We start from the raw sequence: 22651 nt of genomic DNA, 5'->3' as shown, positions 1-22651 counted from the left end.
ACCTCCACCAGTGAGGAGATAGGATGGCCTCCACTCTGATGTTGGGGCAAACAGTTTCATCTTGTGTGTCCTGGATTGGATCAGAGTAGAATAAAATCAGGGTGAGGCAGACAGGGCTTCCAATTACTCAAATATTTTGTCTTTGAGTAAATATATAATAAATCTCTTCCCTTTCAGAAGAACCTGTGAGCTACATGATAAATTGAGCACTTAAGGTGGTCACTTAATGCAAATCCAAGAACCACTGGACATCCTTGATTGTTTGGTGTTTTTAGTATTCAGAACTGTTAGTAACTTGTCCACAAGCATGTAAATCTCTACGCTAACACTGCAAGGCAGAAATTCAATTTTCATAGTCCTGAATATACATGTCTCAGTACAGCTTGAGTGAGTGAGTGGCCTGAACAAGAGATTTGAGGGAGGTGAAATCAATCCACTCTGTTAAAATGTCATTTAAGTTTTAGATGTGGCCATGGACCAGGAGGTAAGATAGTATTTCATTCAATTAAAGTTACCTAGAGGTTGCATGGGAAGTATATGAAAATCTACTCAAACTATGTGGGAAAAATCCGTAAGAGTGTCTTCTTTATTTTGATGGTTTTGCAAGTCTGAACTGTTTTATTCAATATAGGTGTTTTATGTATCCCCGGGCTCAGTAGGCTCAGGTGCTGGGACTCATGGGGAACATGGGGACTCTCCCTTGGTTATCTCACTGGGCTGTGGCTATTTTGCATAGATGAAGCTCTCTAGGTTTTGAAGAGCTGAAGCGACAGAGGGCCTGAGACCCCTTTCCAGTTGTGTCTGCAGAGGGTACAGCTATGTGTCTTCAGAGGTCCTTGAATCTGGTTAAAAAAAAAAAAAACCCCAAAAACCCAAAAAAGTCTGTATCACTATTAGATCTATCATGTGATTACTCTCCAGATGCAGGGGGAGTATGTGAACATACCCTCTGGGAGGCAGCGCATCTGCCCTGCAGTGGGTTGGTCAAAGAAGAGAAGAACTGGGGATGGCATTCCTCCAGAGTTGCAGGCAGTGTTGACAGCAATGCTCAAAGAAGTTTAGCTTGTGGATCCTTCAGGTGAGGATGATATCATGGATGTCCAGTATGGAGACATTGAGGACCAGGGAAAATGTGGAAAACTCTTGGTGGACAGGCATTATGGCCCCCTGAGTCCAGCCTCATGAAGTCACTTATATAGGGACAGGTCCTTCTGTAGGTAGGTGCTGTTGGCAGAGACTTGAGCTTAATATGGTTGATCATGGGAGGTTGCGGAGTCACCAGGGGCTTCTCCTTACCCTTGAAGACTAAGGAATAGAGTGCCATGGGATTTAGGACAAGGCTCTGCCAGATTCTTGTTAGCATTAAATTACAGAAATCTTTTTTAGTTTACATAGTAGTGTTCATGCTGGGAGTGTTCACTTGGAGTTCCTGCCCTGACACAGAATAGGCACAGCAGCCCTCCCTGCCAGTGAGCCTCTCTCTGGGGTCAGCTAGAAGAAGGGGTAGGCAGCTGGAGGCAGTGTACACATCACTACTTTTAGCGTTTAGACTTTTTTTTTTTTTTTTTTTTTTTGCCTATTGATCCCTGAGTCTTTTCCTCAGTTAAGCCTCCCAAGCCACGCCATTGAAACCCAATTATGAGCTGAAAATGCCCTCTGCCTACCAGCATCACTCCCCAGCAGTTAGTGGCATTCCCCCAATGCGCTATCATACACTTTCATTTCTGAGATTTTTACGAAGTCCCCTTGAAGACTTCTTTTTCTGTAAGAAGGAGGTCTGCCAACTATTCATCTCCCATGCACAAGTGGTTCTGTAAATGCTATAGTAAAATGTCTTCTAAATAAAACAAAGCCACAGTGCCTAGAAATATGTTAAAGCTTTGTCTCATTAATTAGTTTTGATTCTGAAATTATATGGAATATTTGTGGGAGAGGTATATATATTTTGTAAAATAAGTACTTTTGTCTTACAAGTAACTCTCTCTAACATGAGCTCTAAGAACCTTGTTTGAAATTTCATTACATGGTCAATTCAGCATGTAATGAAAAGTTCAGGGAAGGATTGGAGTGCATAACTTGGGCCATGGGAGACATGGATATGTTTCATATTTCTTAATTTATACCTCTTTGTAGAAATGGGTGAATAATCCCAATTTTCTGCAGGAATAGAGCCACCGTATAATATTCCAAAAAAAAAAAAAATCCATGGGTTGCTATGGAGATGATAATGCTTGCAGTCCCTGGGCTCTGCCCACTGGGGATCCCAGGGGACAGTTGCTGCCAGGGTTTCTCCCCTTCTGTGTCCCTTGGTAGAGGATCTGTATCCCAGCTGATGCTCAGGCTCTGCTCCCAGCCCCAGCTCCACCTGGAAGAGGGAGAGGTCTTCTTGGGGAGGGACGTCCTCTTAGTCTAGCTCTTCCATCATGTGGAAATGATGCCTCTCTCTGTATTTGGAGAACTGGGTTGGCTACTTGTTTGGTTAAAAAGCTTCAAGACATTTAACCGATCATGGAATACTTCTAAAAATGCTGACAGACTCATCACTATTTCTTTTATAACTGTATTAGTTTCCTATTACTGCTGTAATGAGTTACTACAAATTACCTGGGGGCTTAAAACAACATGAATTTAGTCTCTTACCATTTTGGAGGCCAGAAGTTCAAAATCAGTCCCATTGGACTAAAGTCAGGGTGTCAGCAAGGCTGGTTCCTTCTAGAGGCTCTAGGGGAGAATCCATCTGCTTGCCTTCTCTAGCTTCTGGAGGCCATAGTATTTCCTGGCTGTGGCTCCTTTCCTCCATCTTCAAAGTCAGCAGTAAATCATCTCCAAATCTCTTTCTCTCTGTCCCTCTGCTTGTGTCACCACCTGGTCATCTTTCTCAGTCTGAGACACCTCTCTCTCTCTTCTTGTTTTTTTTTTTTTTTTGAGATGGAGTCTTACTCTGTCGCCCAGGCTGGAGTGCAGTGGCACGATCTCAGTTCACTGCAACCTCCGCCTCTCGGGTTCAAGTTATTCTCCTGCCTCAGCCTCCTAAGTAGCTGGGATTACAGGTGCATGCCACCATGCCCAGCTAATTTTTGTATTTTTAGTACAGATGGGGTTTCATCATGTTGGTCAGGCTGGTCTCGAACTCCTGACCTCATGATCTGCCCGACTTGGCCTCCCAAAGTGCTGGGATTACAAGCATAAGCCACTGCGCCTGGCCACACCTCTCTCTCTTATAAAGACCCTCGTGATTACACTGGGCCTATTCAGATAATCCAGAATAATTTCCCCATCTGAAGACCCTTAATTTGATCATGTCTACAGCCTCTTTTACCATGTAAGGCCACCTATTCATTGTAGGTATTCCATATAAGGCCACAGATCCCAAGGATTACAATGTGACATCTCTGGGGTTGGGGAGGTGTGGGTATTATTCAGCTTACAACAATAAAGAATGAGTGTAGAAATATGAAGTTGGTGGCCTTATTTGCAGTATGTCTTTATGCAAAAAGCCTTTTACAAATCATTTCCAGGAAAGTCCTTAGTTCTGGCAGAGACCTTTTATAAAAACCACTTCAGTATAAAATTGTCCTATTTTGCCACTGCCAAGTTAACAAGCAGTTTAACCACAGGCTGTTTTGCAAATGTGATTTTAAACAGCCAATTACTTTGGATATATTTATTATTTTGTGTTCAGTGTAATGGCAATGAATTCAATGAATTAATATTCACATAGTTGTCACATGCCATTTCTAAAGAGTTCTCCTTGAGCCCAATACTCATTAGAATTTCCTAATAAACACTATAAAATGACTCTATCCTGAAATATTGTCAAATTACAATGGAAAAAAATCACATACACAAAATCCGTGTAACCAGGCATAGGAATTCTGAGCATCTCCTTCCTTCTCTTTCTTTCTCTCTGTGTCTCTCTCTGTTTCTGTCTCTCTCTCTCTCTCCATCTGTCTGTATCAGTCTCTCTCTCTTTCTTTATCTGCCTATGTTTTTTTGAGCCCTTACTCTGAGGGAAGCCAGTTACCATGTTGTGAGCAACTCTTATGGGGAGACTCATTTGAGGAGAATCTGGTGTTTTCAGTCTAGAGTCAGCAATGACCTGAGCATGAGGTTGGAAGCAATTAGAAAAAAAAAATTCCTGAAAACATTTATCCAAATTAAAGCTGCTGAGAAATATAAGGAATAAATAAGAGCTTCTTGGTACCAAAGAAACGAAGATTACAGAATGTCCTTTGTTAGTCTTAAGAATGAGGGGGAAAATGAAAATACCCTTTCTCAGTACAAAGAATCAGTGAAGAGACTATTAAATTTGACATGAATTATGAAGTATAAAAATTTGCTTAATTTATTAATTTTATGATATATGTAATCAATATCTAACTTGGCATAACACTGTAAATGTTTTTTTAAAAAGTCTCTGAATTGACTTTGGAGATAACTGCATCCCTGGCCAACACCTTGATTGCAGCCTCATGAGAGGCTCTGAGACAGACTCAGCTAGCTAAGCTGCTCACAGGTGCCTGACTCACAGAGCCTGTGAGATAACAAATGCTTGTTGTTTGCAGTCATGACATTTTGAGGTAATTTGTGAGGCAGCAATAGATAACTAATACACTAGCCTTGAGCATCTTAAAGTCTCGTAAAAAAATTAGTAACTTACTCAAGACTGTGCCTTCAACCAAATGTTGGATTTTGACTACTCTGCAAAGGCAGAGGTGGAGGAAGGGGAGAGCTGAGCATAAGGCAAAACTCTGTTTGCCCTAAAAGTTGGACCTGTGTATTCCTATGACACTGACAAAGTGGACATGCTGAGAATACATTTGCATGGGGCACTTAAAAGCATCCTGGGAATAAACTCTTCCTAAAAAGATTTGTTACATTAGTCAAGTCCTAGTGTTAGAAAAGAGTGAACACAGCTTGATGCTTTACTTAAATGGACTGCTTGGCCTGGACAAACAGGAATGTGGAGAAAGCTGCTTTGGGAAAAATGAAATAAAGTTTTCTAGAAAAGACAAGTATTCCAAAATTTCTGGGAGATGATATACTGACCACAAAGCAGCTGTGCTTTGTGCTCCCAGGGTGTAACTTTATCATGAGGAAGAGGGGCTTCCCTTGGAGTACCTTGGACTGCAGAGGGCATAAGTGTGAAATGGCACTACCTTCCCTGCCTATGGAGAGGGGCCTGGAAGGGGTTTCACAGACAGAAGCCATCTGGACCACCACAGTGTGTCAGAGCCAAAGTAGGGAAGGAGGGACTGGCAGAGGCAATGTGAGAGCTCAGAAGTTTCTGTGTATGGGCACCAAGGAAAAGGAAGCCTGCAAATTCCACAGTCATGAAACAGAGCCAAATTAGAGAAATAATATACTGCCATTATGATTTTTCTTAATCCTCAGGCTGGTGTGCTCTGTGAAACAGAAATTATATTCCTTGGGTTTCTCTGGGTAATTAGTAATTCTAGTATGGCATCTATTTATAGCATGGAGTAATTGCTACCCAAAGATTAGAACTAACTGCCTTGTATTAAACAGATAATAGCATGAGCATAGAGAAAATGTGTACTGCCAGAGATTATTTATATATCCCCAAGCCTGTGCATAGCAATAGAAAACTGGGTTAGAAATATTGTTGCAGCTAGTAGAAAAGACTGTTTAGTTTCCAAGGGAAAAGTGACGGTCTTCCCTGGAGACCAGAGGGTCCCTGCCAGCATTAGGCAAAGAACGTTTTGACCCTAGCTGGAACTTTCCACCAAGGCATTATGTAAAAGGAGGTAGGGATGGAAAATAGAGAAAAAAGTGTGTTGATTGAAGCCTACAGGATCCACAGGGAATAACATCTGCTCTATCAAGGCAAAGAATGTCTTACAATTGTGGGGGAATGCTTGGTGATGGGTACATAGGTGTTTTAAACCAAGGAAAAAGCCCCACGACCATATGGATTCCATTTTTAAAGGTATATCAGACTGTAGGACATTTGTGCTTGTAATTGTGGAAGAAAAGCTTTTTTATTGACAGTAATAGAAATAGTAGGTGAGATGAGGTTCACTCTAAGCAAATGGTTGCTATAGTAAAATATTTTAATGGTGGCTAGGATAATAGGAAAGAAAGTATGATTCCCATACTTAATACAAATTGATAGAGGAGGAGAAATAGAAAGTCATTTATAGCAAAAAAGATGGGCAAAACCCAAGATGGGGAAGCACTAATCATTGGAACAGCTACCAAGTTATCCAGCATTTCAAGGCACTATCCTAGAAGTATCTTTGAGGTGAACCAAACTAGTGGCCGATCATGAAGTTCTTCCCTAATATTGTGTGTAATAAACATATAGAACTGTGAGTTGGAACAACCAACCATTTCATTACTGTTTCATTAATACCATTTTTTCTTGTGGCACACGACCACAGCAAAAGCAAAATTTTAGTAATTTAAAAGTCCAGTTTTACTTGGTAAGCCATGTCAAGCCTAGCTTTTCTGGTCTTTTAAACATGAGGTTTAATTAATGATGGTTTGATTCCATAGCTCCCAAACTTTTTGTGCAGTAGGGTGGTGCTACTCAAAGTTTGGATCCAAGCTCCCTGCACATCAGTCACCTTAGAAGTGTGTTGAGAAAGAAAACACACACACACACACACACATTATATATATGTATATATATATAATATATATATTTATGTGCGTGTTATATATACACACACACACATGTGTGTTTTATGTGTGTGTGTATATATATATAGAGAGAGAGAGAGAGAAAGAGAGGTGGGGCCTGGGAATCATAATTTCAACTATTATGCTTTCCTTCTTGAAGTGACAAGTACTGTAGGGACTGTACTTTGAGAAGCCTAGTTCCAGGGAGATTTTGATTGATGAATTCTGAGGAAAGGCAGGGGGAGGAAGACAACCACCAAGAAGGAAGTGCAGAGCAGGGAATGTAGTCAGAAACTCCATGATCTTGCCTTTCAAATTGCTTCAAATTGATTTCAAATTTGATATTAACAATAGAGTTTTGTCTATTCCAGTTCCCATAATAAAGACTGGAGGTAAGTTGAGATTCAATCTCCCTCTTGCTTGTGCCCTGAAGATCCAAAATTAAAATTTGACTCTGGGGACAAAGAGGGTACTGTTGATGGTATGGCCTGGAAAATCAGCTACAGGCTGGACCTTAGTCCACTATTAGCCCCTAAGCTACAAAAGGGAGTTTTACAGAATGTAGAGAAGCCTTGTTATGGGATAGTATCAGTAATTATTAGGATGATAATGATAGTAGTGAATGTTCCTATCATTTACTTTTAAACACAGACTTGAACAGTCTTAGGTAATTCTTATGATAACCATATGATATCAGATGAGGAAAATTAGACTTAGTAACTTACCGAGTGTATTTTGCTGCTATGTGGAGAAACTGGGCTTTTAATTTCAGCCTGTTTTTCTTCAGAACCTATGAACTATATCACTAGTCTCTTTGCCTCCTTAAGTGATACTGTGAGGGAAAGGATAAAACTATTCTAAATTAACTTTTCACAAGAGTTGTTAAATCAACCTTGATTACACTACTTCTGTCATTAGAGCTTCTGGAAAGTCTTTACACAGGTGGCTCTTGGCTATTTATTGTGTAGGTAACAGCATCCCTCAGAGTCAAGCCTAGGAAAAGTTTCTGTTTATCCCAATAAAAAAGATTTTCCATTTCTGGGACTAGAGACCTTTTAAGGATATTAGCAGGAGGAGTGTAGTTGGAGTCCCAGTTGAACCTAAATTGAATGAACTTTAGGACACATACAGACAGATTTTTATGAGAAAACAAACCTCTTGGGAAATAACTATTACAAGGGAGAAAGAAATTTGGCACATAGCTATGCCCAATAACATGACAGATACTGGAAGTGAAGAGCTGTTTTTAATATAGAATAATGCCTATCACTCAGCTCATCCTTCAGCCTGAAACGACTTAGGTCAAGTGCTAGGAAAACTGAGGTAACACATGAAAGGGCTCTCTTATCAAAAGGTCTGAAATCACTGGGAGCTCCATAACCATATAATGTACTGTGCCATGCGGGCTGACTCCCTGGGATTCATTCTCCCCTACATGTGCAGAGAACAGACAACAGAGAGTGCCTGCCACCTGATGGCATCAAGCATACGGGAGGCCTCCCAAGGTTCACAGCTTTGGGCACCGCATCATGTTTGGCACAGCAGAGAGGATTTGGCCCAGTGGGGCATGTGCATAGTGCATATTCAGTCACAATGATCAGGATTTGTGCCAGATATTGAAGAAAGGGGCCTTCATGGGATTTTATAAGCCTGAAGCCAAAAGAGAGAAAAAAATGGCAGTGATTGCGTGGTATCTGAGAGAACTCTGTGCTTCAATCCATATGAGATACTCTTTTAGAAATAATAAAGGGAAACTTTGAGGGACTCCAGGTATTTCAAATAGTGGGTAGAAGCAGGCCCTAAAGAGTCCGTTTATTACAATTGAAACTGTGGTATCTGGCCTCCCAAAGGCCTCCCAGCAGTCCTTGGCTTCTGATATTCACGTCCTTGGGTAGAGCCCATATACATTAATTAGTGCTGACCCATGTGACCAGAAGAATACTGTGGAAGCGATGGTGTATGATATCTGAGGTTAGGACATAAAAGGCATTGCAGCTTCCACCTGGTTTTTTTTATTGTGGGAGAAACTAAACTTCATGTCTTAAGGAAAACCAAGCAGCTGTATGGAAAGGCCCACAGGGAGGGTAACTGAGACCTCCCACCAAAAGCCCACACTTGCCATCCATGTGAGTAAGCGTATCTTTCACACATAGTCAGGTCTTCAGATGACTGTGTCCTGACCCATATCTGACTGCAGCCTCATGAGATATTGAGCCAGAACTGCTCAGACAACCCTCTTCCAAATTCCTAATACAAGAAACAAAGAGAAATACTAATAAGTGTGATTAATAGTTTTTTTAAAAGTCACTAAGTTATAGAATAATACGTTATGCAAAAATATGAACCCCATTTTTACTCACAGGATAGAAAGACCTAAGGAGAGTTTGGGTAAGACTTGAATTGCTCCTTAAGTAAAGGGTGGGATTTGGCTGGGTGCTGAAACAATGAGAAGACTTTCTCGAAAGAGGGATGAATATTGCTTAAGGCAGAAACACAGATACATCTATATTCAAAGGGACAGATTTGTTCAGGTTTGGGTCATAATCCTGAAAGACACAATTCTGAGTGCCATAAGATCCCAAAAGATCAAATTTCCTAAAGATCAATATTCCTAAAGTCTAAAACTGCTAACATCTAAAATCCTGAAAATCCCAATCACAGGATAGTTGCATTGTTAGGCAGAACAATTACCTTGTTACTGTCTTTTTGCAGAAGAAAATGAATTTCACTTGAATCCCCAAGCTATAATGACACATTTAGAACTAGGTGCAATCAAGGCTTTAAAAGTGAATTTCAAGGTGTTACCAATAAAGTTTGTTTTTTTTCCATTCAGCCAATGCATTTGGCAGAAAATTCAGATGAGAGGATTGGCCACATGTTACAGCAACAATGAGAACTTCAGTTTAAAAATGCGTCATTGCCTGCGTTGGCATTTCCTTCAGCTGATGATATTCCAGGAGCTTCTAATGAATTGAAGCTGCCTGAAGAAGCTCGTGAGGTTGCTGACTGATGCATAAATAATTATATGAATGGTAGGATAAAAAGACACTTAAGCAATGGTGTTGCTGTTTGATCACCAGTATTGTTTCTGCCAAATTTGTGGTCTTATATAAGTGCATGTGGAATAGATTTCTGTGTATGCAAAACAACACAGAAGCATGGCACAGAAGACGGGAAAATGTAATAGAAAATCTTCATGTCTGTATATATCAAATCATAGAAGCATTTCAAAAAGAGCCAGCACCATGCAGGAAGTGAAGGTGAACATTTTGTCTGAGAAAAGCCATGTCCTGAAAGAAAACAAATCAGCTGCTCATTGTGATGCTAGGGTTCAAAATATTGTTAATGTTGTGAAAATCAGCCAGCTCCTATGAACTATCATCTCAGTGCAACTGCCCATAATCTATCCTTGTAATACACATTTTTCAAATGCTAAATTTTCTTTTTAGTTTTCTGGAGGTTTTTTCTTTTTTTTTTTCTTTTTTTTTTTTTGATTTTTTTTCACTTTGATTCTTTTTATTTATTTATTTATTTATTATTATACTTTTAAGTTTTAGGGTACATGTGCACATTGTGCAGGTTAGTTACATATGTATACATGTGCCATGCTGGTGTGCTGCACCCACTAACTCGTCATCTAGCACTAGGTATATCTCCCAATGCTATCCCTCCCCCCTCCCCCCACCCCACAACAGTCCCCAGAGTGTGATGTTCCCCTTCCTGTGTCCATGTGATCTCATTGTTCAATTCCCAACTATGAGTGAGAATATGCGGTGTTTGGTTTTTTGTTCTTGTGATAGTTTACTGAGAATGATGGTTTCCAATTTCATCCATGTCCCTACAAAGGACATGAACTCATCATTTTTTATGGCTGCATAGTATTCCATGCTGTATATGTGCCACATTTTCTTAATCCAGTCTATCATTAATGGACATTTGGGTTGGTTCCAAGTCTTTGCTATTGTGAATAATGGTGCAATAAACATACGTGTGCATGTGTCTTTATAGCAGCATGATTTATAGTCCTTTGGGTATATACCCAGTAATGGGATGGCTGGGTCAAATTGTATTTCTAGTTCTAGATCCCTGAGGAATCGCCACACTGACTTCCACAATGGTTGAACTAGTTTACAGTCCCACCAACAGTGTAAAAGTGTTCCTATTTCTCCACATCCTCTCCAGCACCTGTTGTTTCCTGACTTTTTAATGATTGCCATTCTAACTGGTGTGAGATGGTATCTCATTGTGGTTTTGATTTGCATTTCTCTGATGGCCAGTGATGGTGAGCATTTTTTCATGTGTTTTTTGGCTGCATAAATGTCTTCTTTTGAGAAGTGTCTGTTCATGTCCTTCGCCCACTCTTTGATGGGGTTGTTTGTTTTTTTCTTGTAAATTTGTTTGAGTTCATTGTAGATCTGGTTTTTTCTTTTTTTCAGTTTTTTTCCCAGTATTTTACATTCTCAGCATTTTTTTTCTTTTTCAGTTCTCTGTGATATGTATTTTATCTTTGCATCATTTCCAATACTGGAAGTATAAATCATGTAGAGACTTCTAGAAATGTCTAATTTGTTTTATGCATTTTTTGTAAATATGATTCCATGAAAGTGCATTATCACAACATTGACTTCGAGTGTAAGCATTGGAGCACGTATGTAAAAATATTGGAATTTCCTCAGTAAATGAAGACAATTTTTGTACATCTGCGTTTGTGAAAGATAAAATTTTTTGAGATCTTGGCTCTTTGGGTGATTGGTACAGTGGTGACCCATTCCAGTTTTCGATCACTCATGTCAAAAGACTTAGTTCATCCCTCACAGTATTTAGGACAGCAGTCCTAAAACACGCTATTATCAACCACAGTGATAGGTATTCATACATTTCGCTTTCGACCTATTTTTTTTATGAATATAGTTCATCTGCTCATAACTGTTGTATCAGTGTGACTATCAGTATACCTGAATATTCATACTTGAAATTTGTGTTATTATTGCCTGTTATTGGGTAAAGTGGCTTATGAAGTGTTCTGCTGTGTTTTTGTATGTTTCTCAAATAAATCTCCTTTTAAAAATGTAAATATCTTTTAAATATTTTTAAAATTACTTTTTGCAGAGTTATGGTGTCAGGATTTTGATCTTTTGTGAGTTCAACATTTGGATTTATGGTGTTCGTGGGTGTGTCTTTCGGGATTATCATTGGCTTCCATTTGTCCACAGTATTGAACATACAGTGAAGCAAGGAATTAGGTGAGATAGATTGGCTAGATCCAGGTTAGGGAAACCTTTATTTCTAATTTTAGGGCCTTGGATATAAACTAGAAGGCACTGGATATATGAGGTAGAAGAATAATGAAATAAATATTGGTTTTCCAGAATACTGTCTCATCTGGTGATTAGGAATTGAATGAAATAGAAGCAAGAAGACATTGGAATGAATAAATTGTTTGAATAATTTAATAATTGCAGATGGTAAATATGAATGAACTAAAAAACAAATACATTAGAGAAACTGGACTTTACATATTTTCAAATATAACCTTACTTTAGAAGACCAAGTAATATTAAACATTTCTTGTAAATCTTTGACTTAGAAGATTTTTATTCATTCATTAAAAAATATTATTTTTTAGTAAGTTGGACAGATATTAATAAATTTAATTCAACAAATATTACAATTAATCTTTCTTTACACAATGTCAGCAACATGGGGGCAATTATTAATTTAAATAGTTTAAATAATTTATTATCCTCTGAATTTATAGACAAAAATTTTAAGAAAATGCATAAAAGTATTTCTCCTTTATAGTTTTGTTCTGTGATTTTGTTGTTTGTTAATTTCTACTTTGAAACTGCAAGCAGGTGTCTGAGAAAGAATTTCACTTTTCTCTGTCAAGATAGGTACTGACCTGGCCAGATAATCCCATTTGCTGGAACTAGGAAAGGAGAGATTAATTATTACTTTTATCTTTATTCAGCTGCATCTCATAGTCTTCCTTTTTATTTCTATCTTGCACTTCACTGTTTTTCTCAAGAACTCTCATCTCTGTGGAGGAAAAAATATCAATATTTGTGCCCATACCTAACAGTTGTCTGGGTCTACAGCTCTGAATGAAAACTAACATACCACACACCCAAAAGATGAAGTACTTATATCACCTCTACAGGCAAAGTATTCGTGTCTATAACCACAAATCTAATCATTTAGCTGAGGTGCTAAGTGGCAGTTTTTGGAAATCTGTAAGGAATTTCTAGAGAAAAGGATATATTTAAGAAAGCTCACTTCTAATTTATATAATCGTTCTAATGTTCATGACATTTAAAAAAATTTGAAGGCTGTGATTATTAATGGTTGTGAAATTAATTTAGTGTTATAAGCATTTTTAAAATGAAATAAAATAGTGTTTAACAGAAAATGTCAAAATTAGTGGAGCACGGCAAGGATAGGTACTATGTAATAAAGCTTTTGATTCATGTTTTATATATGTTTGTTTTTGTGTGGGCCACGCTGTAATATTACCTCTTATCATGGGTCATAGTTAACATTTTTGAAAACTACTGATACTTTGGAATACAAATCCTAAAGTATAAAACGATTTTCCACCAAGAAGCAGCTTCTCTGCTCTTTCTGGGATCTCCGTCTGGTTTAGCCCACCCGCCTGCCTCCACTCCTGCTTCCACCTTGTCCATCAGGGTGACCCAGAAGTCCTACAAGGTGTCCATCTCTGGCCCCCAGGACTTCAGCAGCTGTTCCTACACAAGTGGGCCCAGTGCCCGCATCAGCTCCTTGAGCTTCTCCTGAGTGGGCAGCAGCAGCAGCTTCCTGGGTGGTCTGGGTGGAGGCTATGGTGGGGCCAGCGGCATGGGAGGCATCACCGCCATCACGTTCAACCAAAGCCTGCTGAGTCCCCTTAACCTGGAGGTGGACCCCAACATCCAGGCCGTGCGCACCCAGGAGAAGGAGCAGATCAAGACCCTCAACAACAAGTTTGCCTCCTTCATAGACAAGTTACGATTCCTGGAGCGGCAGAACAAGATGCTGGAGACCAAGTGGAGCCTCCTGCAGCGGCAGAAGATGGCTCAGAGCAACATGGACAACATGTTCGAGAGCTACATCAACAACCTTAGGAGGCAGTTGGAAACTCTGGGCCAGGAGAAGCTGAAGCTGGAAGCGGAGCTTGGCAGCATGCAGGGGCTGGTGGAGGACTTCAAGAACAAGTACGAGGATGAGATCAATAAGCATACAGAGACGGAGAATGAATTTGTCCTCATCAAGAAGGATGTGGATGAAGCTTACATGAACAAGGTAGAGCTGGAGTCTCGTGTGGAAGGGCTGACTGACCAGATCAACTTCCTTAGGCAGCTATGTGAAGAGGAGATCCAGGAGCTGCAGTCCCAGATCTTGGACACGTCTGTGGTGCTGTCCATGGACAACAGCCACTCCCTGGACATGGACAGCATCATCGCTGAGGTAAAGGCGCAGTAGGAGGAGATGGCCAACCGCAGCCAGGCTGAGGCTGACAGCATGTACCAGATCAAGTATGAGTAGCTGCAGACGCTGTCTGGGAAGCATGGGGTGACCTGCAGCGCACAAAGACTCGGATCTCTGAGATGAACCGGAACATCAGCTGGCTTCAGGCTGAGATTGAGGGCCTCAAAGGCCTGAAGTTTCCCTGGAGGCCGCCATCACAGATGCCGAGCAGAGTGGGGAGCTGTCCGTTAAGGATGCCAACCGCAAGCTGTCCGAGCTGGAGGCTGCCCCGCAGCGAGCCAAGCAGGACATAGCGCGGCAGCTGCGTGAGTACCAGGAGCTGATGAACGTCAAGCTGGCCCTGGACATTGAGATTGCCACATATAGGAAGCTGCTGGAGGGCGAGGAGAGCTGGTTGGAGTCTGGGATGCAGAACATGAGTATTCATCCTCAGGAAGACCACCAGCGGCAATGCAAATGGACTGACCTCAGCCTATGGGGGCCTCACAACTCCCAGCCGCAGCTACCGCCTGGGCTCCAGCTTTGGCTCTGGCGCGGGCTCCAGCTCCTTCAGCCGCGCAGGCTCCACGAGGGGCGTGGTTGTGAAGAAGATTGAGACACGCGATGGGAAGCTGGTGTCTGAGTCCTCTGAGGTCCTGACGTCCTGCCCAAGTGACAGGTGCGGAAGCCCCTCCCAGCCTACTCCTCCTGCGGCTGCCCCAGAGCCCGGGAGGGCGGCCGTTGTGCAGAGTAGCACAGGGAACGGGGTACCCACCTGAGGCTCAGCCCTAGCCCTCAGCTCACCTGCCAGGGAGTTTACTGACTGGGGACCCCCCTTGCCCATTTCTCCAGCTGCAAAACAATTTAGTTGCTTTATTTTTTTGTCCAAAATAAAACCTCAGGTAGCTCTGCCAAAAGAAAAAAAAAAAAAAGATTTTCCAGTTAAGTAGTAATTTTCTGAATAATTTTTCTCCCAAATTAGAAATAGTTGGTAATAGAAAATGGAAACAGATTATATAAGTAGCTACAAGAAGTTTCACACTCCTGTAAATTGTTCTATGACCAGTAGTTATGTACAAAATAAAAGTTCATAATTCCAACATTAGCTCCAAAAATGATATAATTATTGACCTTAGGATAACAATATCAACACTTCCTATCCAGGTCTCTTTATCTAAAACTATATAACAAAAAAGTAATAGTAAATATCTTTTCAGAATATTGTTGCAGTATGTGACAGAAAATGACTAGAATGACTTGTGGGTACAGCATATTTAGCATTGCACAGCAGTATGCTTCAGTTAAGTTCCTGAGAAAGTTACATTTATTCCTTATGTATGTTTCTCTGCCAACAAATTAATTATCCACCTTTTCAATGCAGTCCAAAGCAAACTATATTTTATGACACAAAGTCATTAAAAACTATGATCCAGGACAATATCTACAAAATGAAAGTAATAATAAGAAAGAGAACATTAAAAATGCTTGTTAGAGTAACATTTTAATGAATTCAGTATAATAAATTTTTCCCATGACCTGCGATATTTGCATTAATTACTGCATCAATAATCTTGCATAGCAATATCTGGCTACATGGAATTATATGCTTTGGGGTCTGCTCCTCATTTCATACCCTGATAGTCTCAGATTTCTAGTCATCCTATCCTTTAACAGGATAGCAATAGTTGATGATATTGACAAACTTTCAAATTATGGTAGAGTAGAAATGTAGAAAGAGCAAATTGGCTTAAATTTAAAACCACATCCATGTTCTAGTAATTGATATAAACACCTGGAGTTTGAGCAGTGACTTGCTAATTAACTCCCATGTAACTTGGATTTTTCCTGCATATTTGCAATCTACATTTCAATGCAAATTAATTCAGTTCAATCCAGTAAATATTTGTTGATTCTCACTTAAATAGCAAGCACTGTTATTTTGCTGTTATGCTTCCTGCTCTCAAGGTGTTTATAATCAGGAAAAAGAGATAAGCAAGCACATAACTCAGAAATCAAGGCAGAATATGCTTAATGCCTTGGAAAAGATTACCAATAGAGTGCTTTAGAATGCTTATGCAAACAGAAAAAGGTAGTAGCATGAGTTTTGACAGATAATATATATCTCAGAGGGGGTATTGTAAGGATTAAATGCAACATATAATCCAGAGGGAGCAACTGAGACAGAGTCTCAGCAAATATTAGCTATCGTTATTTTCATTTTTATAGTTGCTGCTATTTTTATTTTCCAGTGTAGCTTATTTAAATAAGAATGATCACATTTGTGTAGCTACCTGCATTTGCTATTTTGATTGCCTTGAATTCACTGGGTTAGAGAGCTGACTAAATCAATTATATTGATTTCAAATCAATATATAAGTAGGGCATGGTAGATTTTTAACACCTATAGTGCATTAGTTGTACCTGCTTGTTGCTATCACCACCTCTTCCGAATTCCACAAGAAACTCCCTCTTCAGGTTTGTTGGGATTTCCAAAAGAAGAAACGTATCTGGGAGTGAAAATTATTTCCTTGGTTTTCCTAGAGACTTCATTGTTCCTGTTGACATTCCTCTCTCCCTAAGTTGAGGAATTTCACAGCAAACTTTTCCAGCTTGTGAACTCCATCATTCCTCTTAAAGCTTAGCTGCACAAAGATCACATCAGAGCTCATCAGAGGACTGTCTGCTTTGTCTGTGATATCCAGCTTAAGGGGCTCTGGAGCCTTGTCTTTGATTTTTATAATTATTATAACCATAGTTGAAAACATGTTTTGTTTTGTTTTTCTATCTTCTCAGTTAAACACTTTGGGGAGTAGGAGGAGCTTATCAGTTACTTAAACACTGAAATGTTTAATGTTCAGTTGCTATTATGCATTTAAGGTGTGGCAATGCAAAAATCGCTCTTTCTTTAGTGGGCTGTGATGAATGTCCCTATGTGCTTCACAGAGTATGAACAATCAAATCTCACGTTACCTCTTTGAAAATGAAAACCAGTTTCTTTATCTCTGTTCCACATAGAGTCTGGCAAAGTTAATTCTCCGTCAAGGTATCGGAAAGACTAGATGAAGCCAATGTATTATTTTTTATTTACTCCTGTCTTTGTATTTAATGCAAATTATGTGTAAGATAGTAAATTTGGCTAAGAAATCATTGCGCTGATCAACTTAAGAAAAATTCCAAGGACTTTCTCTCTCTGTCCATCATTTATTGTGATAATGCCAAAAGTTGTTGGTGTTTTTTAATGAATGACATTCTTTGCGGATATTCAGATTGTTCCATGTATGTCTTGGACAAATATTCATATTTTCCATTTAAAGGCAAAAAAGATGTATCCTAGGAAATAAACGGATATATAGCAAGGTTCATAGGGTTGCATTTTAACCTCCAATTAGATTGCTCTGATAGGAGACAGTTCTGCGTGATTCAGAGAAGAGATCACTGGAACTCAGGAATGAGACTAGTTCCAGATTTGCTACTCCCTAGTTGCATGACTTTAGATAACTCTCTTATTAATTCCATATAACCTCAATGTTCTCATCTGTGAAATACAGAGGTGCATCCAATAAACCTTGAAGCTTCCTGTGGACTCTATAATTCCACAAATCTAACAAGCTATTACCAGAAAGATAAAATTAACCGGGCATTGGAATTGTATACAATATCTAGCACATGCTAAAGAAAAAGACAAGGTAGGGAACTTGAATTATTAATTTCTCAGATATTCTGAGTATTTACTAAGTCCATGACATTGGGCTAGATGGTGTGTGTGTGTGTGAGTGTGTGTGTGTGTGTGTGTGTGTCTTTAGTGTGGCAGGAATCCTAACCTTAAGGGGCTTAGAATCACCCAGTGAGTAAGACTAAGTGTTTGCATGAGTAATCCTCATGCTAAATACAAACAAGGAACCTTCATTTTTAGGAAATTAACTAGGCAATTGAGGCACAATTCATTTTATCTTTTTAAGACAACCCTTGATGTTCTGTGATAAATGGCTCAATCTAAAATTACTTCAGAGTGAAAATAATTTTACTGCATATCAAAGCATCACAATTTGTAGGCAAAATGTGTGGGTGTGCCTGTTTAAAAAACAAGTAATTAGGCCAGAAAACTCCACTTTTTGGTTCTGCCTTTCCTGAAGACAAACCAATCCCAATCCCTGATTGATAATAATTTGTAAAACAGGTGGTAGGGCTGAACAGACAGATTAGGGATAGGTGTTAATCAAATTCACACTGGTGTGTTTTTATAGGAAACCAGCAAGGAAATGGCTAGAGTTTGGGGCTGCTGGGTTCTGTTAGGTAAATTTTTAGCTTTGATTAATGATGCTACCAGGCCACATTTTCTAATCACATATAACATGTTAGAAATCTATATCTTCACATAGGCTCCTCCCATTTCTATTGCAAATTGTTCATACTGTCCTCATTTCTGAGGCAGCCAAGCACTTAAAAAGATTTTGCTCAGTTCAGGTTTTGATTTTTCCTAAATGCTCAATAATAGATAAAAAGAAGCTTATAAATAAACTGTTCTTGATTCAGTGTATCAACAGTAAGCTAATTTGTCACAGAAACAAGCAGAAGATGTTTTTTGAAAATATGTATTTATTACACAATTCACATACTGAGGCTGAGGAATGCCAAGTGGTTTATGAACACAGACTTCTTGTAGACATATATATGAAACATTGATGGCTGTTTATCAGGAAGAGAGGACCATGATTAGATTCATGTTTTAGAAAGGCAATCTGGGGTGAGAAAGAAAAAATGGGAAAATAATTTAAAAATATGTTAACTTCAATGATTCAAGTGAATGGCTATAAATATTTGTGCTAGGAGATTTGGAGGTGAAGCAAGAGGGCCAAATAGAATCCTCCAGTGATCATCTCCCACCCCTTGCAGGAACACCAGATGTAACTATCCACAAAAGAAAGCACCTTTATGCCGTGTGTGGTGGCTCCCACCTGTAATCCTGGCACTTTGGGAGGCCAAGGCAGGTGGATGGCTTGAGCCCAGGAGTTTGAGACCAGCCTGGGCAACAACATGGCAAAAACCCATCTCTACAAATAATAAAAATTCAGCCAGGCATAGTGGTGCATGCCCGTAGTCCCCGCTACTTGGAATGTTGAAGTGGGAGAATCACTTGAGCCCAGAGGCAGGGGTTATAGTGAGCTGAGGTTGTGACACTACAGTCCAGCCTTGGTGAAAAAGCAAGGCCCTGTCTCATAAAGCACCTTTATAGGAACCAAAAAGCATGTGAGTTATCACAGTACTTGGTTTTAACATCACATTAAGGAAAGAGACGCTAAAGAGGGTAAGAAAGACAGTCTTGAATCTCCTGAACTCTCCCTCCTCCATCTCCCAGCTGCACAGTATAACACCAAGAGAGAATCTGTGTGCTTGACAGAGGGGAAGTGCAGTGATTGTGGGCTTTGCATTGGAACTCAGTACCACCTGTTACAGCAGAAAGCAATACAGGGCAGAACACAGCTGGTGCCCATGGAGGGAGGATTTAGACCAGCCCTAGGCAGAGGGAAATCACCCGTTCCAGTGCTTGGGAACTGAGTTCCAGCCAGCCTCACCACCATGGGCTAGAACTAAGTGATCCAAGTGATCAAGAATCCTAAGTAAACTTGAAAGGCAGTTTACGCCACAAGGACTGCAAGTCCTGGTGCTCTTCTGGGCTCAGAGACAGTGTATTTGTGGTACACATGACCTAGTGAGACACAGCTAGAGTGGCCAACAGAGTGCTTGCTTAACCCCTCCCCCAACCCCAGGCAGCACAGCTCGCAGTTCCTGGAAAGACTCTTTCCCCCGCTTAAGGAGAGGAGAAGGGACAGCAAAGAAGTCTTTGTCTTGCAACTTGGCTACCAGCTCAGCCACAGTGGAATAGGGCACCAAGCAGGGTCCTGAAGCCCCCATTCCAGGCCTTAGCTCCTACCTGACATTTCTAGACACACTGTGGGCCAGAAGGGAACTGCTGCCTTGGACAGGAGGAGCCAGTTCCCTCAAGATTCGTCACCTGCTTATTAAGGAGCCATTGGGCCTTGAATAAACATCAGCAGTATCCAAGAAGCAGTGCCATGGGTGCTTACTTGGGTGAGACCCTGTACTGTGCTGACTTCCGGTGTGACAGTGGATTCCCAGCTGTAGTGGCCACAGAGACACTCCTTCTGCTTCGTGAAAGAAGAAGGAAGAGTAAAAAGGTTTTTTTTTCTTGCAGCTTGTAGCAGCTCAGCTACAGTAAAATAAAACACCAAGGAAATTTCTAAAATCCCCAGTTCCAGACCTTACTTCCTGGACAGCATTTCTAGACCCATAGTGGGGCAGAAGGGAACCCACTTCCCTGAAAGAAGAGACCCAAGCCTGGCAAAATTCACCACGTGCAGACTAAAGAGCCCTTGAGCATTGAAAAGAACATCAGTGGTAGCCAGTCAGTACTTACCACATGGGCAGTGGTGGCCATGAGGAGAGACTCCTGCGAGAGGAAAAGAAAAAGAACTTTATCTAACAACCTGAGTACCAGCTCAGTCACAGTAAAATAAAGTACTAAGTAGATTCCTAACATTCTCACCTCCAGGTCGTAGCTCCTGCACACCATTTCTAGACACACACTGAACTAGAAGGGAACTCTCTACCCTAAAGGGAAAGACACAAGCCAGGCTTGATTCACCACCTGCAGACTAAGGAGCCCTTGGGCTTTAAATAAACATCAGTGGAAGACAGACAATACTCACTGCAGGCCTTCGGTGAGACCCAGTACTTTGCTGACTTCTGTCTGACCTAGCATAGTCCCAGTGGTGGTGCCACAGGGGTGCTTCTCTCACCCCTCCCTCAACTCCAGGCAGCTCAGCTCAGAGAGACAGAAACTCCGTTGGTTTGGGGTAAAGTAAGGGAAGAAAACAAGAGTCTCTGCCTGGTAATCCATGTAATTCTGTCAGATCTTACCCAAGACAACCAAGGGGTAGCTCTATGAGTATGCAAGAGTCACAGCATTTCTGGGTTTGGGAAGGCCTCTAATGCAGATATGGCTGCAATGACCAAAGACTTAGATCACAGCACTCAATTCCCTTTGAGTAATTGGAAAGCTTTCCTAAGAAGAATGGGTACAAAATAAGCTCAGAATACAACAAACACCTCACTCTTCAATGCCTAGACATCGATGAGCATCCCAAAGTGTCAAGGCCATCCAGGAAATCATGATCTCACCAAACAAACTAAATAAGGCATCAGAGACCAATCCCAGAGTGACAGAGGTATGTGATCTTCCAGACAAAGTATTCAAAATAGCTGCATTGAGGAAGCTGAACAAAATTTAAGGTAACACAGAAATTCTGAATCCTATAAAATACATTTAACAAATAAATTAAAATTATTTTTAAAAATTCAAGCCGCAATTCTGCAGCTGAAATGTTCAATTAGCATAGTGAGGAATGCGTCAGACTCTCTCAACAGCAGAATTGATTGAGTAGAAGAAAGTATTAGTGAGTCTGAAGACAGGTTATTTGAAAACATACAATCAGAGATTGTATAAAAGATTAAAAAACAATGAAGCATGCCTACAAGATCTAAAAAATAGGTCCAAAAGGGCAAATTTAAGAGTTATTGGCCTTAACAAGAAGGTAGAGAAAGAGATGGGAGTAGAAAATTCATTCAAAGCAATAACAGAGAACTTTCAAAACCCAAGAAAAGATATCAGTATTCAACCACAAGAAGCTTATAGAACACCAAGTAGATTTAATCTAAATAAAACTACATTAATACTTTTAATAATCAAACTCCCAAAGTTCAAGGATAAAGAAAGAATTCTAAAAGCAGCAAGAGAGAAGAAACAAATAAGATACAAAGGACCTCCAATACATCTGACAGCAGACTTCTGAGTAGAAACCTAACAGACCAGGAGAGAGTGGCATGAAATATTTAAAGTGCTGAAAGAAAAAAAAGAAACCTTTTATCCTAGAATAGTATATCCAGTGAAACTATACTTCAAACATGAAAAATACATAAATATTTCTCCAGATAAATGAAAGGTGAGGGATTACATCAAAACCGGAACTTTCCTATAAGAAACACTAAAGGGAATTCTTCAATCTGAAAGAACAGGACATTAATAAGCAATAAGAAGTCATCTGAAAGGTATAAAACTCACTGCTAATGGTAAGCACACAGCAAAACATAGAATAGTATAACACTGTAATTGTGGTGTGTAAACTACTCATATCTTGAGTTAAAAGACTACAATATGAACCTGTGAAAAATAATAACTACAACCACTTTTCAAGACAAAGACAGTATAATAACATATAGATAGAAACAACAAAAAGTTAAAAAGGGGGATGAATTAAAGTGTAAAGTTTTTATCACTTTTCTATTTGCTTGTTTGTTTGTTTTGGCAATTAGAGTAAAATTGTCATCAGTTTAAAATAATGGGCTGTAAGATGTTATTTGCTAGTCTCATGGCAACTTCAAAACAAAAAAAATACAACTGATACACAGAAACGAAAATCAAGAAATTAAAACACACCATCAGAGAAAGTTCTCTTCACAAAAA

General features: G+C 39.9%; 1 long non-coding RNA gene and 1 pseudogene across 1 annotated transcript in view; both read left to right on the top strand.

Moving 5' to 3' along the window:
* The window catches only part of LOC134758442 (uncharacterized), a 431048-nt gene that overhangs the window by 347834 nt on the left and 60563 nt on the right, over nucleotides 1–22651 (top strand). The window lies entirely within an intron of this gene.
* Nucleotides 13367–14888, top strand: LOC115934601 (keratin, type II cytoskeletal 8-like; annotated as a pseudogene).

This window comes from Gorilla gorilla, chromosome 4 (genome assembly GCF_029281585.2).
Source record: "Gorilla gorilla gorilla isolate KB3781 chromosome 4, NHGRI_mGorGor1-v2.1_pri, whole genome shotgun sequence".
NCBI classification, from domain to species: Eukaryota; Metazoa; Chordata; class Mammalia; order Primates; family Hominidae; genus Gorilla; species Gorilla gorilla.
Note: the sequence above shows the minus strand (reverse complement) of the source record. Positions and strands in the feature narration are given on the sequence as shown.